Source organism: Geotrypetes seraphini, chromosome 1 (assembly GCF_902459505.1).
Source record: "Geotrypetes seraphini chromosome 1, aGeoSer1.1, whole genome shotgun sequence".
In the NCBI taxonomy this organism is placed as follows: Eukaryota; Metazoa; Chordata; class Amphibia; order Gymnophiona; family Dermophiidae; genus Geotrypetes; species Geotrypetes seraphini.
In genome coordinates, this window is record NC_047084.1 from 338,151,554 (window position 1) to 338,166,951 (window position 15,398).

A 15,398-nucleotide genomic window follows, 5' to 3' on the forward strand; every position below is an offset into this window, starting at 1 on the left:
AACACTTTCCTGGAGGTGGAGAGGGAGGGGAGTGACCCAGGAATAAGAACTGGCAAGATGTGTGTCAACAAGGTATTTCAGTCAGGGTTTCCCAATCTTTTCAAGCCCAAGGCACACCTATATTTCTCAAATATCTTGCACGACATACCAACCTCCGTGTAGCAAGCCAGTGAGGACATGGACAAGGATTCGTATAGACATTGAAAAGGGTATTGAAACACTGAAAGACCCACCAAATGCTAGACTCAAAGAAGAAAGCTCAAGAGGGGGAAGATGTGTGGTGCACAAAGCTAAGCCTGGCTATCCATGCCTTACAAACTGTATATTAATTCTCACCCTATGGCGTTCATGCTAAATTCAGAAGCAACCTGAAAGGGAAGCAGTGGGATGTGGGGCCATATACATAAGAACATAAGAATAGCCTTACTAGGTCAGACCAGTAGGCCGTTCTCACGGTGGTCAAGCCAGGTCACTAGTACCTGGCCAAAACCCAAGGTGTAGCAATATACCATGCTACCGATACAGGGCATAGGTTCATTGAGGTGCCTCATTTGCATAATTCAGTAGGGTCTGAAAAGGCAGGGCAGAAAGGCAAGGCCATGTGCAAAATAGCACAGACACTTTTAATTTGCAGACTTTTCTCCCTCATCTATCTCTGGTCTAAGGAAACCCTATCCATTTCTACATACATTTCCACAACAGAGGTATTAAATGGGAAAAACTATACAATGCCGTCTGCATATGAGTAATATCCAACATGAAGACTACTTAGATACTGTCCTAATGATCTCATATACAATAATAATAATAAAACTGCCATATAAAATGGGCTAAATATAATAAGCAATTTCTCAAGTTTCAGGTTTATTTAAAATTTGATAAAATCACTTATAATACATCTAAGCGATGTACATTTTAAAAACAGGGATACAATATTACAAATTAAGAACATAGGCAAAATCAAATAAGGACACACATGATACAGAGAGGGTCAGGGGTAGAACTACAATAATTAAAGGAAAGAAACAGGCATATGGGAAATACAAATTGGGTTAACAGGGGAAATGTCTGGAGCCTTGTATAATTTATGCTTCTTTAGAAAGAAATGTTATTTAATTGAAGATTTTAATTTTCAAAAGCATCTTTGTATAGAAAAGACTTAGGGAGCACTTGAATCTATCAAGATTTCGTTCGACAAAGTATTCCATAACTGCGGCGCATATATTGTAAATATTTCATTTCTTCTAGTATTAATTATTTTTAAAGAGGGGATTGCAAGCAAATTTAGGTCAGCGGATCATAAGGTCCTGAATGGTGTGTATGGGATTAAGAGCTTGTCGAGGAATGCTAGTAAATTTGATAGTCAAATTTTTTTGTGTGTGTAAATCTTTATTCGTTTTAAAGCCAAAAAGAAGTGCAACATATTATAGTCATTTACACTGGTACTGTCGTCTCGAAGTTGGGACATTGGATCATCTATTGTCCCTTGATACTTAAATTTTGGAGATCCATCTGGGATCAAGTGAACAAAATATTGGAAAATCCAGTGGCATTGACGTACGATACCATCCTATTTGGTACGTTAATGAGGGCTAAAAGCAAAATATCTGCTCAGAATAACAAACTTCTCTTTATAATGACAAGGGTTGCCATACAACTTATTTTGAGGAACTTGAAAACCTGGGATCGATTAAATTATACTTTTTGGTGGGAATCTCTATGTCAGACTTTCAAAATGGAACGTATGGTGGCCATACAACAGGGACATTATAGGAAGTTTATGGATATTTGGAAGCCATTGATAAAATTCTGTAAGGAGTGATTGTTGATTTTCCCCTTTTGATATTACACGTCCAGGGTGGGTTGGTAGATTTTTTTAATTTTGAGTGCAAATTTTGGGATAAGTAGAAGGGAGGGATGCTATATGTATTTGTCATAGAATATAATTCTGAGTGAATTTAAGTGCTGTTAAAGTGTAAATGACTGTATAATATGATTGTCAAATTTTAAAACAAAGTATAATTGTATATGTAATTCGATGGGGAGACGGAGAGTAGGCAGAAAAGACAAATCATAGCAGTATACATAATGGACCTGATTCTATATATCGTGCCTAAAAAATCTGTGCCAACTAGTGCAAAGCTAAGCACAAATCTATGAAAGTTATGTGCAACTTATAGAATCACGTTTAGTGCCGGTTATGCTTTTCAACCTGTTTGGCCACCTTAAGATCATCACATGCAATCACACCCAAGTTCCGCTCTTCTGTCATGCACATAAGTTCTTCATCCCCTAAACTGTACCGTTCCCTCGGGGTTTTGCAGCCCAAATGCATGACCTTGCATTTCTTAACATTAAATTTTAGCTATCAAATTTCAGACCATTCTTTAAGATTGTAGCACTGACCGCAGCGGTAACATCTCTGACACTCATAGACTTCCTATGAGCATCAGAGCTGTTACTGCAGCAGCCGGCGCTAAAAAACGCACTGCAGTTTTATAATAGGGGGGGGGGGGAGTTATATGCAATTTAAGCAGGAACTGAAAATCTTCCTTGTTAAGAAATGCTTTAATATTTAGTGGGCTTTTATAAAATCAATGTTTAAGTAATTTGGGGTATTGATTTTTGGATCTTGAAATGATTTTCTATTATTCTTATGAAATGTGATTTTTTTTAAGCTATATGTGATCCACCTTGAGCCAATTATTTTTTTGGTTAAACAGAATATAAATGTGCCATTAAATTATGCTCAAATCTGTTTTTATTATGAATAAAAGATATAATGCAAACAACATAGGTTAGAACAAACAGAAACAAAACAAGCAACAAGGCAGAACAGATCCAGCATAATACAATCTTCCCAAATCCCCCCCTCCCCCATCAAAACAAAACAACCCTACCTCCCAGGAAAGCAGAAGTGATGGCTACCTGTAGGTGACAAAAATGCCAGAGTCCCGAACTCATGTGGCCCCTGGGCGACCAAAAAAGTGGCTCACGGGAAAGGGGAGAAGAAAAAAAACAAACAAAAAAACCCAAACTGTGTCTGGTCCCGAACTAGAGCTCAATAACCAGCAGACCACCTATAAAATAGTATTCCAAATGAGGCTATGCCCTCTCGGGGATAAATTAAAATAAAATTAATTATTTTTAGTAGAATAAAGCTGTGTGATAAGAATGAATGTTGTGTGACAGCTTCTTAACATTTTCAGCATAGAGTATTTCTTTCTTAACAAGCACTGGTTTAAGTGAGATTTGCTCTAATTAAAGGCTCATGTTTGGCTAAGCTCATAAAACTTTTGTTTTGAAACCATTAGGTCACACCTACAGTACAGATACTTAATTATCATGTCAATATTAATATGTTTCACATGGTCAAGCAAACTATATAAATAGCAGGTGATTTGAATTTAAGCATGAGCCAATCTACTTCTGGACACATCACTCACAGCTGGAGGCAGGTAAACATGCATATGCTTTATTTTTCTGTTAACTATTCACATATTTCAGCTCAGGTTAATTTTTCCACTGACTTATCTAGATTTTTATCATCTGTACTGCTTTTGCACACCTCTGAATTTCATATAAGCAAGGAAGGAGGAAGGAACGGCCTAGTGGTTACAGCTATGGTTACAGCTATAGCCTCAACACCCTGAGGTTGTGAGTTCAAGCCCCATGCTGCTCCTTCTGACCAATGTTCCCTCTAATTTTTCATAGGCTGTGTGCGGAAAAAAATTTCATCTGTGCACATTTTAAAGAAAAACTAAATTTGTGTGTGCTATAAAAATGATTGCCAGAGGGCCTGGAGTTCAGTTATGGGCATTGATGGGCAGGTCTTTGAGTTTAGTCTGAATTAACGAAAACACAATATAATTTTAGTTACACTTTATGTTAGTTACACTTTATGTAATATAAAGTCTCATTTCAATAAACATAAATTATGTTTCATTGAAATGTTTCATTGAGCGCTACCTATAAATGGGGGGCCTATGCACGTCATCTTGAAGATGCGTAATGGACTCTCAACCTTGATTATTTATTTTGGATATTTTGACTGAAGCATTTGGACAATGATTGCAATACTTTGAAAATAATAAGGGGAACCTCGGCTTTAAGACTGAAATTTGTTTAGCTAAAAATTAATACTGACCTGAATATTTTTCATTTCTAGAATACTGCAGCACAAAAAATGAGAGTCATAATCGTGTTTTTGTGCCTCATGGCTTTAACAATTGGTCAACAGGTAAGAATAGCTTTCTTTGCTAGAAAGAACACAAACATTGTACAGTGTTTCATCACAGTTGTCCCTAGTATTTGCTTTCCAGTATGATGAAAGTGCTTAATTTGACTACTAGGAGATAATCAGCTATTTAGGGGACTATTAACTAAACTGTGTTAAGATGTGAATTAACATGGAGAAGGAAAAGATATGAGGGCTATAAAAAGTTTTAGACGCCTGTACATCAGTTAATCGTGTATCACGCTTCTTAATGTTAATTTTTCCTTATTACTCCGTTTATATTACATCTTGGATCTTATTGTGGACTTGAGTCGATTAAGCAATACTTACCTTTTATGTATCCGTAAAATTTTTCTTTGTTTTAAATCACTTTCTGTACAAGTTTAATCTTGAATTGTAAATTTGGAAACTTATAAATAAATAAATAAAAAGATGTGAATTAGCATACACTAACCTTCAAATTCTGTAAGTGGTGCCTTAAGTTGTGCGTGCAAACTGGTGTGCACAGCCAATTTCCGTGCACAACATAATTGTTTAACAGACCTAATTGGCACCAATAATTGGCAAGTAACACCTCCTAATTGACGCTAATTTCCGCGGATCAGAAGTTACACACACTACTTGTTAGGTGTAGCGCTGTGTGCCAGTTCGAGTGCATGAATCTGAAAAGGATGCATGGCTAGGGGAGGAGTATGAGCAGATTGTGGGCATTCCCGATGCATGCACAAGTTAGGTGCACGTATTTAGGCCTGGTTTTCCTTGGCCTAAATGGGTGCGCCTAAAAGTTATGCTACGCACTGGCACATAGCGTGATACTTTAAGGTATGTGTACCTTTTACAGAACCACATTATGCGCTGTTCTAATTAGTGCCAAACTTTAGGGTGCCATATGATATAGAATATGGCCTTAATGGCACAGATTTGTGCTAAAATTTAGCATGGTGACAGTTTGCACTAGTTCCTACTAGAGATTGATGCAGGGACAGGGATTCATCCCCATCTCCTCATTTTCATCCCTGTCCCCTCACTGTCCCTGAATTTTTCATCCTTGTTCCTTCACCGTCCCCACAGTCTTAATTTTTTCCCTGTATCTCCCCACTCTAAACTAAACTAAACTAAGCCTTAGGTTTATATACCGCATCTTCTCCACTGAAGTGGAGCTCGACACGGTTTACAAAGTTTAAAAAATATGGGAAGAGAGAAGAGAAAGAGTTTACAAAGCATAAAAAGAAGGGATGTAATCAGAAGAGATTATTATATGCTAGAGAAAAGCCAGGTTTTCAGTTGTTTTCGGAATAGTTGGAGGGAGCCCAGGTTCCGCAGCGGGACAGTGAGGTCGTTCCAGAGGCCGGTGATTTTGGAGAGGAGGGATCTACCCAGTTTACCTGTGTGGAGGATGCCGTGTAGAGAGGAGAAGGATAGTTTATGTCTGTGGGCTGATCTGGTGGTAGTTGGTGTCGGGGCGAGGAAGGATAGAGGGATTGGGGGCGGAAGGATGCCGTGAATGATCTTGAAAGCCAGGCAGGAGCATTTGAAATGAATTCTGGAAAGTACTGGGAGCCAGTGAAGATTGGTAAGTAGAGGGGAGACGTGGTCATATTTGCGTTTAGCGAAAATCAGCTTAGCCGAAGTGTTCTGGATAAGCTGGAGTCTGCGAAGACTTTTTTTCGTTAGGCCTAAGTAGATGCACTCAGAGCAGAAAGATAATTTTAGGCAATTTTATGGGCCTAATGGCATTGCAAATAAACATTTTAAGCCTATAGTGTTTGGGGGGGAGGGGGAACATCTTTTGTTATGATTGAAAGAACATCAATAAAAGTACAACTTGTGAGGCATGCTGGGTTCTGCATTGCACACAGAAAACCAAACATCATTACTAGTGATATTTTAATCCAGCTCTCCCCAAAATGATACAACATAAGAACTGCCATCTCCGGATCAGACCCTGGGTCCATCAAGTCCGGTGATCCGCACACGCGGAGGCCCCGCCAGGTGTACCCTGGCATAGTTTTAGTCTCCATATCACTGTATGCTTTTTATTCAGTTCACAAAAATCACAACAAATAAACCAAGAAGTGATTTTTTTCTTTTTTTTATTGTGAGTAAAACAGACACAATTGCAAAAATATCAAGAACAGCCCTCAGGATATACATACAAATTACTTAGGGCAAGATTCTATAAAAGATGCCTATGCTAGGCATAGGCTGTTTTCTATCCAATAACCAATTCCTATTCCACAACTGAACTTTGCTACCTAGCCCATGACTCTTTAATTTTCTCAGGAGCCTCTCATGAGGAGCTTTCTGTAAATCTAGATACACTACATCAGCTGGCTCACCTTTATCCACATGTTTATTCACACCTTCAAAGAAGTCAAGCAAATTGGTGAGGCAAGATCTCCCTCGGCTGAACCCATGCTGATTCTGTCTCATTAAATCATTAAAACAGCATAAGAACATAAGAAGTTGCCTCCGCTGGGTCAGACCAGAGGTCCATCCCGTGGCGGCCCATCAGGCCTATCACCTGTGCAGTGGTCCCTGACTATTCCTATAACCTACCTTCATTCCTATCTGTACCCCTCAATTCCCTTATCCTCTAGGAACCTATCCAAACCTTCTTTGAAGCCATGTAACATGCTTTGGCCTATCACCGCCTCCGGAAGCGCATTCCATGTGTCCACCACCCTCTGGGTAAAAAAGAACTTCCTAGTGTTTGTTCTAAACCTGCCCCCTTTTAATTTCTCCGAGTGCCCCCTTGTACTTGTGGTTCCCCACAGTGTGAAGAATCTGTCCCTGTCTACCTTTTCTATGCCCCTCAGGATTTTGAAGGTTTCTATCATGTCTCCCCTAAGTCTCCGCTTTTCCAGGGAGAATAGCCCCAGCTTTTTCAACCTGTCAGCATATGAGAAGTTTTCCATACCCTTTATCAGTTTAGTCGCTCTTCTCTGGACTCCCTCAAGTACTGCCATGTCCTTCTTGAGGTACGGCGACCAGTACTGGACACAGTACTCCAAATGTGGGCGCACCATTGCACGATACAGTGGCATGATGACTTCCTTCGTCCTGGCCGTGATACCCTTCTTAATGATACCCAACATTTTGTTTGCTTTCCTTGAGGCTGTCGTGCACTGTGCCGACGCCTTCAATGTTGTGTCTACCATCACCCCCAGGTCTCTTTCAAGGTTACTTACTCCTAGCAGTGATCCCCCCATTTTGTAGTTGAACATCGGGTTCTTTTTCCCTACATGCATGACCTTGCATTTCTCTATGTTAAAGCTCATTTGCCACTTTTTTGCCCACTCTTCCAGTATCGTTAGGTCCTTTTGCAGGTCTGCGCAGTCTTCCGCGGTTTTAACCCTGCTGCAGAGTTTGGTGTCATCCGCAAATTTGATAACCTCATATTTAGTTCGTGCCTCCAGGTCGTTAATAAATATATTGAACAGGGGCGGTCCCAGCACCGACCCCTGCGGAACTCCGCTCGTGACCCATAGCCAGTCTGAGTAATGGCCCTTTACTCCAACCCTCTGTTTCCTGCCTGCCAGCCAGTTTTTGATCCATCGGTGGACATCCCCTTGCACCCCGTGGTTCCACAGCTTCTTAAGCAGCCATCAAGTGTCAAGAAAAGTATGGAATAACTTGTACGTTTCATGGCACCACATCATTCTCTTGGTTGGAATGAGAACTTTTCAGCGGCCCCTCATAGTGTAGCAATAGTGGGGCATAAAGCACTCTCATCGACAATCCTCTCCCAGTCTTCAAACTGATCATAGGATACCAAAAAATACACTGATACCTTGGAATCCGAACATCCCAGTACTCGAACAACTTGGAATCCGAGCTAAAAATTCAAGCACATTTTGCCCCAGAATCCAAACTCTGCTTTGGAATCCGAACGCCCTGCACATTGCATGTGTGTGTTTGTGCCCCAGAATCTGAATGCTGCTTTGGAATATTTGTTAATATTTTACCTTAAAATCCAGTATATTTACTGTTAAAATTTGAGTTTGTGGGATCCAGGAATGGATTAATCCAGTTTCTATTATTTTCAATGGGAAAAATTGTGTTAGAACTCGAACGCTTTGGAACTCGAACGGGTTTCTAGAACGGATTAAGTTCGAATTCTAAGGTATTACTGTACAATTAAAGACTTGGAAAGTGTGGCAGAAAAGAACAGAAATAGTCCCAGTTTTGGAGAGTAACACCAGCCTAATACAAAAATAACTTCAAAATGTACCTCAATATGTTACCTTTATATATTGCACTTGAATAAGATTGTACCCAGCATGGCATTATGTAAGGATGAGATTTATTTTGATAATGATTTATGCAAAATAAACCCATTTGTAAACACTATGGGCTCCTTTTACAAAGCCATGCTAGGGCCTTAATGCGCAGAATAGCACGCGCTAAATTGCCGCGTGCGCTAGCCACTACCGCCTCCTTTTGAGCAGGCAGTAAATTTTCGGCTAGCGCACGCTAATCCGGTGTGTGCGCTAAAATACTTAGCGCACCTTCGTAAAAGGAGCCCTACATCAGAGTCCAAATTTTTCATGAAAAAATTTTATGTGCATGCAGAATTTTTAAAAAAGCTCCTTGAACTGTTCTTGAGTAATCTTAAACTTCTATTTACAGACACGTGAACGAGGTTACAGAGTCATCAGATATTATCAACCACCACGTTATCAACCATCATATTATCGACCACAGCCTCCACCTGCCCAGCAGCCATTTTTTGTCCCATATTTCATACCTGTAAATTTTACTGCTTTAAGTGGCTAAGATTCAGAAGGTATGCAAAATAATAAAAATATTTCAGTATTAAACAGACGTATAAATGCATCTGGGGCTCCTTTTACTAAGCTGCGATAGCGTTTTTAGTGCACGCAGAATTTTAGCGCGTGTTAAACCAACGCTACGCTGCTAGAACTAACGCCAGCTCAATGCTGGTCTTAGCGTCTAGCACGCGCGCTAAAACCGCTATTGCAACTTAGTAAAAGGAGCCCTTGGTGTCAGCGAGCAATGAGACCAGTGGATGAACTTTGAAGCACCAATTTGAAAATATTAGAATACAAATATATTACATTAACACATGGAGGGCAAGTCCACAAGAGGTACTTAGAAATAAACTGTCTGAAGCCAACTCGATTCTATTTAGGTCGCTCAAAGTTGGGTGCCCAAATTTGGCCGTGGAACCCAGATTTGAGCACAAACTAATTAATGTTATATTATTTGCAATCTTATATCCCGCCAAATCCTTGTAAATTAAAGTTCTATGGGAGCTACAAGCAGCATATCGCTACATAGAATTATACATGTTACATAAAATTGTACATATAAGATAAGGCATCTAAACAATCAATAATTAGTGTTAATTGGCACTCATTTGGAGTTACATGTGCATCTGGCCTGTGCCCTATTCTATAACATGCATGCTTAAATTTCACAGAGTGCCACTAAAAAGGGGGTGTGGCCATGGGAGGGGCCTGGGCAGGTCATAGGTATTCCCAGAAATTAGGCACAACATTGTAGATTTGCACACCAATTGCCATCAGTTGGGCACAAGGTTTTAAGTTGGGTTTTGGCACCCACATTTAAGCGCGGGTGAGGGCTTGGAGGGCTAAAAAGCATTTGAAAAGTTATCCCAGCACCCTCCCTAAGCTCCGGTGGCTAGCAGCAGGGCAATTAGCCCCAGATGTCCACCAGGGCTATTGACCAAAACAACAGACATAAAAGTGTTCCGAAAAGAAATAAAAACACTTCTATTCAAAAAATACTTCCCATCACTCTAACCTCCATCTAATGAGCTCACGATCAATCCCTTGGGAATACCACCCCTATAGTAACACTTTGTCCAATCCTCAAACTAAACACCTCTACAGACAATATCATCAACATTATGTAACCAACGTCATGTAATCATCAACGCTATGTAACCACCTTCGCCAACATGTATATGTTATTACTCTCCATCTGCTGTAACTTGAATCTGTTGTAATGTAACATATTCTGTAATCTTGAATGTATCGTAATTCATTACCGTTACCTGTAATTTACTCTTCTCCTGTAATGCAATTCTACTGGAAATGCCCAGATATCTTCTATATTGTAATCCGCCTAGAACCGCAAGGCACAGGCGAAATAGAAATCTCTAATGTAATGTAATGTAAAGTCAGCGTTTAAAAATTAATGACCGTCACTGGATGAATATTGCTTCTACTGCTTTGGACACTCCTAGTATTTCAACAAAGTATTCTATACAATCACATGATTATGATTAATCACATACACCCCCCCCCCCCTTATACTAAGCTGAATAGCGTGGCGGCCCATGGTAATCGCACTAAAGCCCATTGGGAATTAATGGGCTCCGGTTCCGTTGCTGTGTGGCTTTGTAAAAGTGGGGGGAGGGGGAAGGAGATAATTCAATGGGTTTTTTTTTTACATTTGTAAATGTTGCTGTTTGTAGTTTCATGAAATGTCCATGAGTTGCATTGAAAAATTAAAAACTGAAACAGTAATTTCAGGGGTACTTATCACGAAACTATATCTTCTTTTGTTTTTATGACAGGTGTCATGCTGTTCGTACATTAAAAATCTGATGTCTTTACTGTCAAAGCGTTAAGCAGTTCTTCATGGACAGTTTCTACTTGTTTATACCAGGAGCAAACCTTTCAGTTTTGGGAAGCTGCCCATTTAATAGTGTATCGCATTGCAATATATAATTTTGCAGCTTGGTTCTTGACCTAGGAGCCCTTTTACTTATATGTAGTAAAAACTTGCAGTTACCATGTGTTAATTGCAACAATTTCTTGGAAAGAACTGGAATAGGTTAAATTATACTTTCTGGTGAGAATCTCTGTGTTATACTTTCAAAATGGAACGCTCGATGGCCATACAACAGGGACGGTACAAGAAATTTATGGATGTTTGGGAACCATTGACTAAGGGCTCCTTTTACAAAGCCGTGTTAGCGATTTAACCTGTGTAATAGCACGCGCTAAACCGCCAGACGCACTAGCCGCTACTGCCTCCTCTTGAGCAGGCGGTAGTTTTTCGGCTAGCACGGGGGGTAACGCTAACGTGGCTTCGTAAAAAGAGCCCTAAGTATTGTAAGGAATGATAACTTATTTAATTTTGTTGATCTTTCAGCATTCACATCCAGGGTGGGCGGGTGGGAGAGGGAGGGGTTTGCACTGGAGTTTAATTCAGGGAACATTTGGATAGTTTCTTTTAGGTATCTTCTTTCTGATTATTTGGTGGGGGGTGGGGGAAAATAATTATTCATTAATGTCTATAGGTTTAATGTTCTTTTCTTGTAATTTTATGTATTTTGGAATTGTTTGTTTACACAATGGTTGTTTGGAAAATCAATAAAGATTAAAAAAAAAAAAAATTTCTATGCAGTGAGCAAGGATTGTGCTTAGTGCAGTAGCGTAGTAAGGGGGGGAGGCGGACCGCCCTGGCCACCATATTGGTGGGGGTGCTGACACCCCTCTTCTTCTCTGCCCGCCCTACCCTTCCCCCATACCTCTAGTTGAAGTTGTTGTTTGTGGCAGTCAACAACGTGCTCTTCACGACTCCATCGGCTCTCCCATTGGCGTCACTTCCGAATGCCGCGCATAGGAAAAGACATCAGAGGGAGAGCCAATGGAGTCACGAGCAGCACATTGTTGATCACCGCAAGCAGCAACTTCAACTAGAGGTGCAAAGGAAGGGAAAGGGGAGTAGGCGGGAGCAGGGGCGGAGACAAGGGCGGATGAGAGGCACCACCTGCTGAGAAAGAACTTTTCCCCTGCGCTAAATACATTGTAGCAAAGGCAGATGCACTATAGCTGGACTTAAATGATCTGCTTTATCTGTTGTGGTAGCAGTTAACGTGCCTTTACTTACCACTCATTAACAGTTTCCACCTGTTGTTGCCCCTCAGCTTTGGAACACTCTTCCCGCTCCCGTGAGAGAAGAAAATCATCTAGACCGCTTCAAAGGCCTGCTTAAGAGCCATTTATTTAAAGAAGTTTTCAATACCTAAACCTTTCTCCAGTCTTCTCCCGTCAATCTGTCCAAAGAAACAATTTGCAGTGTTTTTCTTCCTTTTGTTTCTTTCCTATATTAATTGTATTTCCTCCCCATTTACCTATCGTTTCATGTTAGTCTAGTCTAGTATGTCTTATAGTAGTTATGCCATTTGTTTAAAAGTTATTTCATCTTCTTTTTTAATATTTGCATTGTTATTGGCATGTTGGTTTTTTTCCTCTTTATATTTTACCTATAAACTCGCTTAGAAGTTGGATAAGTGATAGAATCAAATTTTAATAAAAACTTGAAACTAACATACATATCTTGTCTCTCTTTGAGAGATTGACTGACAAGATTTCCAGCAAACCAGGCACCTCACTACCCCTTGACAACTCATTCCCTGCCAAAGTCCCTCCTCTAGCCACAATGAAGCAGTAATTTAAAGATAGATTGACTGACAAGATTTCCAGCAAACAGGCACCTCACTATCCCTTGACAACTCATTCCCTGCCAACATCCCTCCTTCAGCCACAATGAAGCAGTAATTGAAAGGTTCATTTTAGCTCCATTCATTCATTCTGTTTTGGTGGGGAATATACTTGAATTAATATACACATTTTGTCTCTCTGCAATAATTCTGCTTTTTTGCACCTTGAAAATAGCATTTGAAATTCTGTCTCTTTCTTGTAATGCTGTACTTTGAAATGCATATGAAAATCTCCTATATGCTTGTCTGTAACTTCTATTTTACAATCATGGTTTCTCTGCTAATTGCTTAATCCAGGACCTGCCCTGTCTCCATGGATAGATTGCCTGACAATATTTTCACCAAACCAGGCTCCTCACTATCCCGTAACAACTCATTCCCTGCCATACTCCCTCCACCAGCAACAATGAAGTAGTAATTTAAAGGTTCATTTTAGCTCCATTCATTCATTCTGTTTTGATGGGGACTGCTCATCTCTCCCATTTCATGTCCAGTAAGACATGCCAAACACCTGATTTCTCTATAGGAATTCAGACCCATATCTCAGTTTGCCTGTCCGACATTGCAGCTTGGATGTCTCACTGCCATCTAAAACTGAATATGGCTGAAATCGAACTCCTTATCTTTCCACCTAAACTAACTTCCAATGTATGGAAGTTCTTCTTCACTCAGAGAGTGTAGAAACCTGGAACGCTCTTCCGGAGGCTGTTATAGGGGAAAGCACCCTTCAGGGATTCAAGACAAGGTTGGATAAGTTCCTACTGGAACAGAACATTCGCAAGTAAGGCTAGACTCAAATAGGGCACTGGTCTTTGACCTAAGGGCTGCTGCATGTGCGGACTGCTGGGCACGATGGACCACTGGTCTGACCCAGCAGCGGCAAATCTTATGTTCAAAATATATATTTTTTTATTTTTCAATATAGTCCACTGATAGCTCCATATACTTCATTCACTTTTCCTGCAATTTTAACCCCTTTGAAAATAATTCTTCTATTTGACCTTCAAACCAGAACATCACGGCTTCTTTGATGTCTTCATCACTTGAAACCTGCTGTCCAAAGAGAGATTTCTTCAAAACTCCGAACAGAATTCTTTCCAAATGCTGGGGGGGAGGGATATCATTATGTTTGGGCATGCAATTGTGTATACCTGTGCTTGTATCGGTGTTCATTGACACCTGGACCATTCTGGAGTGAATAGAGTGAACCCAGGAGTAAAGTACAAGTTACAATATATAAAAAGATGTATTAATGCTTAAAATGTACAAAACAGTCCTGAAATGGCCATGTTTCAGCAATCATGCCTACCTCAGGGGTTACAATAAAATTTATTATATTACATTTATAAAATATATGTAAAATATATATCTTTTTTAATATAAAGGTGCTATACTAACCTATGTGCAAAGGAGGGAAAAGAGGGAAAGGAAGGAATGAGAGTAAACAAGGAGGGAAAAGAGGGTGAGGAGAATGCAAAGGAGGGGAAAGAGAAGTAAACAAGTATAAACTTTTTAATATTCATTTTTAAGTCCTATTTATGGTACATTATAAATATTCAGACACAAATTTGACACAAGGCTTTTCTTGCTGAGACCCAAAGTCCTGGCGATAGGAGACACTTTTTTTTTGTAGTTTACTTCTAAATGCCTGGTCAAGTAGGAAAATAATTCTTATGTATTTTGCGATCCAAGATAACTAGAATCTTTTCATTTGGGTAAACCTGAGGAAAAAAAAATCAGTTTAGTCTACTCCACAGTTGAAACAGAATTATATATTTGATTTCCAGCCAAAGTTGTGATTTATTTTCCTTATGTTTTCTGCTCTTCCCCTCCCCGTGAAGTGGGCCTGATGGGATGATTGAATTATATTACCAATGTGGTTATTTTCTTGTATGCCAATTGCATGATTTCTAATATTGTAATGTATTAAGAAATCTCAATAAATAAATGAATGTTCAGAATGGTCAAAATATGTAGATTTACCTAAGGAAATGCTAATTGCATATGTTCTCTTGGCATGATTGGACTATCAACTTGAATATCCAACAGAAAAAAAACTGCATATCAGAGTCTATAAAAAAAGAGGAAAACTGCTTCCTCACCTTGTGATTTCTTATTCCAACTCCCAACTCCTTCCTCCTAAAAAGACTTTAACTACCCAATATTCAGATCATGAGAGATAGCTGGCTGTCTTCTGCGCTCTGCAGCAAAACCGGAAATTCAATGCTGGTGCCATATCTGGCAACTGGCATTTAATTTCCAATTTAGATCTGGCCAGCCAAGACATAGCCAACTCGACTGATATTCATTGTCTAGCCAGATAATTCCTAGCAGCCAAAGACAGACCTGTTATGTGCTGTTTAGCCTCTGGGAACCATCCTGGCCAACTTAATAGCACTGAAAATCGGATACTAATGGTGTCTATACTTCAGAAATTATTTATTTTAGATACCACCGGAGGTGGGAGAGGGCTCTAGGAGGTTCTTTGTAAAATGGGACAGAGAGAGGGAGATTTTTATAATAGGTAGTTTAGGCTGGGAGACCAAAGTGATACTCAAGGACAAAAAATATTGGTGGAAAGGAGATAAAGTACATAAGATCAAAATATACAAGGCAGGTTACTAACATGGGTTAAAGGAATAGCTCATATCCCTCCCT

The 15,398-nt window shown here is 39.8% G+C and overlaps 1 long non-coding RNA gene across 1 annotated transcript; it reads left to right on the top strand.

Annotated features, from left to right (window-relative positions):
- Positions 1 to 3,418: 3,418 nt before the first annotated feature.
- Positions 3,419 to 11,231, top strand: LOC117355161. Its single transcript, XR_004538315.1, has 4 exons — positions 3,419 to 3,458; positions 4,169 to 4,240; positions 8,870 to 9,026; positions 10,806 to 11,231. It is a non-coding gene; the product is annotated as an uncharacterized LOC117355161 (long non-coding RNA).
- The last annotated feature ends 4,167 nt before the right edge of the window (positions 11,232 to 15,398 follow it).